The 8593-nt window shown below is 35.9% G+C and overlaps 1 protein-coding gene across 1 annotated transcript in view; it reads left to right on the top strand.

Moving 5' to 3' along the window:
• The first annotated feature begins 4964 nt into the window (after positions 1 to 4964).
• PDE4D (phosphodiesterase 4D) overlaps positions 4965 to 8593 on the top strand; it is a 479877-nt gene continuing 476248 nt past the window's right edge. Inside the window, exon 1 of the mRNA XM_075526394.1 lies at positions 4965 to 5033. The gene's annotated coding sequence lies outside the window, so the exon portion shown is untranslated. The remainder of the gene's footprint in view (positions 5034 to 8593) is intronic.

Here is an 8593-nt window from a genome sequence, read left to right as displayed (position 1 = left end):
ATAAGGGCCTAGTTAATGAGAGATTTTTAATGAAAGTTAAATGATTAGTTCTAAAAGATTAAAATTATTAGTTCTAAGGAATATCAGTTTATAAGGACCCATGGTTTAAACCCCTAAATTTTGCATTGAAGCAGCTTGTGCACCAACACAAATTCCTTTCTGCTGACATGTCAGTCCTGTGAGTAGCAACCTCAGCAAGCAGGATGTAAAGGGAAGCAATACATTTAACTTCTGGCAGCTATTTCTTCTTTGGATACCTGCCCAAGTGTTTTTTAAACTTTTAAAAGATATGTAGCCAGCTCTGTCTTCTGGTTTGTTACCATACTGCCTGCCTTAGCCTGAGCCTTGAGGTTTTTAGAGCAACTACCATAAACTCAGTATACTCTGCAACTGAAGGACAGCTAAGCAAATGTAAACCTTATTTTATAGTAAGTATTCGTAGCATTTCTCTCGGAAGAAGTTCATTTAAATATTTCAGATTTGAGGATGCCCTTTTTTCCTCTTGCTGCTTCAGATAGATGTAAACTTTGCTATTTGAGAAGAGGAGCTTCTCAGGGAATCCCATTGATCCTAATCAATGATGCTAAAGCTGTTGTGGTGTTAACTTTTTTTGAAAGACTGTTCATTTGGGGATGGTTTTTAATGAATATATTTTCATTAATTAATGGGAGAAATTATGATGGGGCTCATGAAATATACCAGTGGAATGAACCTTTGTGTTGTGCATTGTGTTTGCCTTCCAAACCTATTATTAAATATTTTTTGGTAATATTCTTCAATATGTCATGTTCTCAGACAGTAAGAGACTAAATTTTGTCTCTTTTTGCCAAAACATGAGAAGATCCTTCAGAGGCAATTAGTTGTTAATGTATAATAAAAATATATTGAGTATATTTAAAAACAGCACAAAACCATTGACAAGGTATAATTTTCACATGCAGTTCATATTGCAAAAAAAGAATTTTGCCATGAGTGATAGTTTTAGTGCATCGAGTATATATTAAATGCATGGCATCACTTACTTATTAAAATATTTTTATCACTTACTGATTGAAGTATTTTTGCCTCCCTAGATTGTCTGGGTTGCATCATAGAACTTGTTTGGGGAGGTTATAGTATCTGTTATGTTCAGCTCTTTTTGTCAGACAAATGTGCAAAAAAAAAAGTGTACATTGTGAGTATCAATGTGTTGATAATTACATTAGATTAATGATTAGCAGAATGCTGACTCTTTTCTCTATCTGTAATTGTAGGGGAAATCCTGTATGCAATGCATCTGCTCAAATGATACACTAATTGGTTTGACAGAATTATGTATATTTGCCATAGCATTAAAAAAAAAAAGTAATGATCAGATTAACTTAATAAACATGAAATAGTCTATTTCCACCCCATTTCTTTCTAGAAATCAGGTAATAAAATACTTCAGTGTTTAATTCTGAAAGATAAGAATCAAAATGTAACCTTTTTGAGATTCTCAAGGATAAATGGCCTGGGATCTTTAATGGCCTTTGCTGTATGTCTATCTGTAGAAAGTTAGTTTATTGCTTTTGCTGGCTGTTTGTATACAATGGTGCTGCTATGCTGAAATACAGATAGATCTACAGAGTAATGAATTCAAATCAATTTAAACTGCATTAATCCATCTTCTGTAATTCTAACTGAAATAGCCTTCAGATCTTTCATAAATTGACTAATGGATTTTTAGTCACGACTAAATACTTGATAGGAACTTGTTAATTGTGAAGTACTGTTCATTTATCTCAATCTAATGTTCCACAAAGGCAGAAGACTTGGTTGGTTTTGACTTTTCACTAGGTTTGCTACTGCTGTTGTCAGAAATTGATCCATTAGGCAAGATTCATTTAACTTTGGAAGTGTTTCTTATTGAAAATACAATATTTTCAATATAAGATAACATCATCTCAGTTATTATTATATGACTTTAGCTTTCACATTTCTAAATATTTTCTTGACAACATAGGCAGGAAGAAGAGTATGCATATTGAAATTGTTCATAAATACGTGCTTCTACTCCACTAAATCTCTCTACAAATTTCAGAAGTCTTTGCCACACATATGCTCTTTTAAGAGTATCATTGCAATTTTTGTCCCTCTGTTCCTCATTTCTAACATGGGAATAATCAAAAATTCATACAACACAATGGAATTTTGAACATAATTATATTCAAGTATGAAACTGACACAACAGTAATAGGAAAGTATATCAGTAGTAGTTTACTTAGGTTGTACAGGTAGGAAAAGGGAAAGAGAATGCAGAAATTAAAGATCACTTCAAATGGGACATACATTGGTTGAAGCATGAATGAAAAGCTAATATATAATAAGTGTTACAAATCAAATTGTCTCATTTACTGTAATAAATATATGAAGCATACGAAGTACTCACATCCTGCTCATGTATGTTGATCTATGATCTTTCAGTAATACAATTTTGTGAAAATGGAACATTTTATAAAATCATATGTTTATGAATTGTCAGCTGAATAGGCTAGTTATGACTGACCACCAGAGACCTGGAGTACAGCTCATCATAGAAAGGAAGATTCTTCTACTAGGAATTTCCTGTGCGGAAGCTGATTCAATAACTGTAATTATTAAGAGCTAAATTCTGCATTCAGTTACCTCTGTGCCCAGATGCTGTTCCCACTAGAATTATTACATACCTGCATATATATGTACAAATACAACATAAATTTGATTGCATTACTTAATTTGGATGTTGCTAAAGAAAATTTACTAGCTATGATTCCAAGAGAGTGCATTTCAAATCCTTGGAATGAAGCCAAGATAATATCACAGAAGACCTTCAGCAAGAAGAGTGGACCTAAGGGGAAGGGTGTGAACTTCGGTTAGCTCCTTTTTTCCAGTTCTGCAAACTGGTGGTCCAGTTTTCCCTCTGCATCTTCGGAAACAGGAAGAGTAACTTCCACAACTTGTTACCTTACTGTATGATGTTGCATCAGTGCATATTAATTGAGGGCCATGGAATGGCGAGCTCATACCATACCACTTCTCTGAGAAATAAATGAGTAATTCTAAAAATCAGATGAACAGCACACACCCCCCCCCCCCCAATATTCTGTAGTGAGTAAAATTAAAGCAAATTCATATAACCAAACTATAGTACATGGATTGGAGTCTAAATTGTATCAGTTGCTGACACTCGCTCATACGAAGTGAGTAACAGAAGCTAAATTCAATTGCTGTCATAGCCATGGGAATGTGGCCAAATATATATTGCGGATCCTCCTGCTGGAATAAAATGCGTTCTCTGAAGAAGCAGAAAGTATGGCTTCTTTGAAGCTGTTTTAACAGGGGAAGGAAAAAAAAAAAGAACCCTCCAAGTCTGCAGAATCAATGTGAATACTGGGGAATGTGAACTCTTTCTGCTTTTCCCATCAAATAAGAATTGTGAATGGGTGTTCTCTGATGTACCACTTTGGAGAGAGGTCTTCCTCCATCGATGTGCTTGGGAAAGAGGAGTATAAATTTGTTGATTTTATCAAATGTGTTGTGCAGCTTCAGCTGGTACTGATTCTCTTTCTTTGAAATAACAAAATAAACTAAGATTTTGCATAGCTCACTTGACTTCAGGGCAATAACTCTAGGGATTAATTTGGCCCTCTGATTTCATTACTTTATCCTTCTCTGAAATTTGTGCTCCATCTGAATTAATCCTTTATTGGGCCTACATAAAATTTCAGTGCTACCTTAGATGTGATTTCTCCATTATAGTAATTTTGTTTCCAATATCCATTTGGCTTTGTTCCACTGAGAGTCCAGCTGCTTTGGTCTGCACTCAGTTCTTTCAGGATTTGGTGCCATGTCGCAGAACTCGATTTGGTAACTGCGTTGGACACCTTTCTTCACAATACTGCATTTAGTATTCTGGGCTACCCTTGATTATATCCACAATCCTAAAGATACTAGTCTAAAAGCTAGTCTAGAACAGAGGCTAAGATTCTGCAGATGTTGCTTCTGAATTTTTTGAGATAGTCAAGTGTATTTTCTGCTTGTATAACTATGCACTTTTCCTATTGTAAGGGCACTGACTTTTAAAAAACTTTTTAAAAGTCAATCACTTATTTTAAAACTATTGTCTTCGTAGCTTCCATAATTGAAGACAAGGAATTTCAATGCTGTGTCCTCTCATGCTCAGGAAACACAGGAAGATAAGGATTTTAAAATACACTTTTGTAACATCAAGTTACAACAACAGGAGGAGCAGTTAAAATAAAGAAATCTTCAAAACATTGTGAATTCAGCCCTGAGTTTGCAGGACCTATGTGTGTATGCTCAGATGTATTATTTTTGCAGGTGGTATTATTTTGTGGGAAGAGCAGAGTACATGATTTTTGAGCAGAGAGCAAGACATCTGTTCCCAACAGCTAAGTCTAAGGGCATCATGATAAGCATTGCATTCACATTGTTTTACCTCCCTCGTGCCCTGGGTTGTCTGCATAAAGGACAATGGGCTTTGTTGCAAGTATTTCCCATTCTTGAAGTTGTGCAATTGCAAAGATAGGAGGGCTCAGGAAAGCACATACTTAGAAAATTAACTGGCAGAAATGCCTACGAACTTGGCAGAGCAGCAAAAAATGAAGGCATTTACTGTGAAGACATACAACAGTTCTTTTCAGTTCATGCTGCACCTTGCTTTGTCTTCTACTACTACTTCTTGGCAAAGAAAATCTGTACTCAGTGGAAATGCAAATAGGTAATCCCTCTACTTTAGTCTCTTTTCAGTGCTTTGTGGCAACTGCCTGCTGTTTCTTTTTGATGCATGACTCAGAGCATGATAGAAATTTGAGCAGCAGCTTTGCTTAAACTTGTGAGTGGGGGCGGAGATGGGTGCTCTTTGCATTCATTTGCAGCTATTCAAGCCTGACTTCCCCCGGCCTTCAGGCAGATCAATGGGTCTTCTGCTTTTGAACTGGAAGGTGAAAGTCTTGTTAGAATGAAGAAAGCAGAACAATTCTTGACCAAAGCACTTCACTCATGCCTTAAAGGTAAATTTTTGTTTAATAGGTTACTTGACATGCTAGTTCTACAAGTTTTCTTTTTCTAGGAGGAGAGACACTGAGCATGTACTCACTACTGGTTACTGAAAGCATTAAACAGGTCTCTTATTTACCATTTCATAAAATACAGTTTTGAGATTATTTTTTTTGCTGCTGCATTTGCTAGATTATTAAATTGTTTAAACAGATATAAATCCTGCTGTGTGATATATTATTTTAATTTATGCCATTGCTTGTGTTAGAAAAATAATTGTGGCCTTTACCTTTCTAATTCTGCATGCAGTGGCTATTTGTAATGTTTTAGTCAGCATAGTCATATTTTTAATTGAAAATCTGCTCACATTTTTAATTCTTTAATGAATGAATAAATTAATTGGAATTGTAAGTGCAGTGCTTTTTTGCTGTGTTTAACAGCAATTGTGCTGGACCTACTAAACAAAAATTGAATCAATCTGTCACTGCACCTGCTCAAACAGATTTTATTGAGAACCTGAAGTTTAGTACCCTTTTATGAATGACCTTGAAAATAATATTTTGAAGAAACATGCATTACGGAAGTTGCACCAGAAATTCCACACTTGAGTTCTATTTTCAGCTTTAATGGATGTCTTGCAAGAAGAAAAACAAACATTTGGAGTAGGAAAGTGTAAATGGGATGTTTAGTTTTTGCATGTAACTTGCATGTACATACTTGCTGCAAATTTTAAGACTTCAGGATAAACCCCCAAAATTATAAAAGTGATAATTAATAAAAGGAAGCAGGAAAAGGGAGATGAAAGACGGAAAACTTTAAAAGATGCATACAAAGAGCTTTATGGATTGGTTGACAAGAATTACTGAATGTCAGTGGTTATTTAATGTATTTTGACTGCTCCAGTCTTAAGATATGCATAGTCTTTGTGCTGGGCTATATATTGAAAAATGCTGAAATCATATCCTTAGCCTATTGCATCCATGTCAAGCCTTTCTGAAATCTTGTTTTCAAGAATTCTTCACACTCGGATCTTAACAACATCCTACAGCTGTACAAACGTAAGGCTGGCCAATAGACTTAGCTACAGTCACTATGTTATAACTTGAGTAGATATGAAGTATGGAGGGAGAGGTTAAAAAAGCCCAACATTTACACACTAGATGGAAAAGAGAACGACCAGCCGCTTCTCTTACCATATCAGCAAGACTTAACTGGGGTTAGGTATGGATTGAACTGCTCCCTCAAGGAACATGAGGCCAAGTGGAGGACTGTGGTTTTAATCAGCTACTAATGATTCATTTGTGGTTGCTAAATTAAGTTATTACCCAGTAGGATGTATCAGACATTTAATAATCTGGTCATGAAACTCAGTAACAATGTGGTAATACAGAGCAGAGGATTCATGCAAGGTATAGCTCCTGCAGAGAAGAGGGGCCCAAGTGGCTCTCATTGATTAATGTACTGTGGTGTCACATGGGGAAGAGATTGCAGGGAAAACTTTCCGCCTTGATGATGGTGGCTAATGCTAGGTAGTTCAACCAGGTCAAAATTTTGAAACTTATATCTGTGTAACGTTTTGCCCAATTATTGTATGCTTTCTAATGCTTCTGTCTAAAGAAGGTGTAAAAAACAAATCTTTAAGGCAAGAGGTCAACTCAAGTCAATGATAGGGCAGACAGAGGAGTTGAATAAGCGGCATGTGAAAAAAGATTTCGAAACACTAAAATGCCATTTGCCTAAAGAACCAGACATAGACAACCTTTATTTGTCTAAGGAGCTTATTTTTCATAGCGTGTCTCAGATTTTGAGTTCTGAGCAATATTATACTTGTCCTGTATTGTCATCCAGAAACTCTATAGGATACAACATATGTCATCACTGATCAGAAAAGCATGGCTGTGAGATGGGCTTTCAGGAACTTCAAAACTCTCTTGTAGAACCTTTTCTAGATCCCCGTGATGCCTATTTGCCATAAATGATGGTATCAAATTGTGTGCTGACACTATCCTTCTAGCAGCATTTAAAGTGCAAGGACAATTCCACAAATCAAATGCAGACTTTTTGTCAGTATGTGCAAAGGAGGATATGTGATGGCCTCATGTATACCAGAAATCATTAATAGACTGGTTTGTGGTCAGTCTGATCTGCATAGCCTCATGTGCAGCAGATGCCAATGTTGTAGGAGTTAAAAATGGAACACCTAGTTAAATTGTATTTGGATGGGGAGGGAGCTCTTACCTGTGAGGAAAAAATTACCTTTGGTTTAGAACTGGACCCAAGACATCTGTATGTGAACTTTCTGTGAGAGAAAGGCAGGCCTGGGATTGGGTAACAATATTTCTTGGTTTTGGTTTTGATGTTTTGGGTTTTTTTTATTTTTTTGTTTAGTTTGGTTTCATTGGGGTTTTTTACCTGTGACTTTCTAATGTCTGGAGTGGAAGGCTGTATGTGCTGCTCTTAGGGAAAAGGTGGTAGCCAGGCCAAAAAACTGCTTTTGCATCTGATCAGGCACATGGCTGTGGTTTCTATGTTACTCAGGGAGTAACAGGGCAACATGGTCCCTCTGTTCTACTAGATGATGTCAGCCTCAAGAAACCACTTTTCACGTTCCTTTCCTAGCAGCTGTGGCCTTCACCAAACCTGTAGATCCTCTTCCTTTTATTCCCCTTTGTGGCTTTTTTTGTGGTCAGTGCAATGATTGAAAAATATCACTGAAAATAGCTACCCTAGACTAGAAACTACTTTTAAAAGGAAAAGAGAAAAGAAAAGAAGGAAAGAAAGAAAGAAAAAAGAGAACACTATACTTTGATTTTGAATTAGACTCACATGCATCTTGGGAAGAGGATAGAAATGCGTATGTAAGAAAGACACCAATGTTATAAATTTAGTAGAGTCCAGCTCTGAAGCAGGTGATATAAGAAAACTGCATTATTTAAAGTGGGGCTCCATTATTTATAAAAGCATATGATGCATAGTTTCTGTAGCTTTATTGGAAAACAACATAGAAAAACAGAGGCAGGATGGAATGTTTGCATTTTATTTGGAGTACTCATTACTATACATTGGCATATGCTGCAGTTAAAGACCAAATGACAGTTCCCTCTCCTCTGCAAGCAAACACTTAAAATAAGTATTATTTCATTTAATGATGAAACACTGTCCTTAAAAACGATAATGTAGTTTCTCGCTGTGAAGTAGCATGTGGATTGTTTCTGGTTTTATATGCTATACCAAAGTAGTTGCAACACTTAAAAATCAAGGGTCTGGTTTTGCCAAGAATACCAATAAAATAGTAGTAACTAAAAATTAGTGTCATTACTGTTTTGTATTTGTACAAACAAGTTTTTGTTTTGCACAAAAGCTAAGCATAGCTCTTTCACATGTCTATTCTAGATTCTTTGATTTTTTTCATCAATTTTTTCATCATTTCTATATTTGCTGTGAACTGGTAACAACTCTCAGAAGGTAGATAGAGAGACCACTTTCTTTCATCAGCAGTTGGTGCTTGTTTAACAAGCCTTTTCCAAGAAATAAGTGTAAAGAAAAGCTATGCCAGTAGAAATCACTGATTTTT

Source organism: Mycteria americana, chromosome Z, assembly GCF_035582795.1.
Source record: "Mycteria americana isolate JAX WOST 10 ecotype Jacksonville Zoo and Gardens chromosome Z, USCA_MyAme_1.0, whole genome shotgun sequence".
NCBI lineage: Eukaryota > Metazoa > Chordata > Aves > Ciconiiformes > Ciconiidae > Mycteria > Mycteria americana.
The sequence above is the reverse complement of the archived record's forward strand: the minus strand, read 5'-3'. Positions and strand labels throughout refer to the sequence as shown.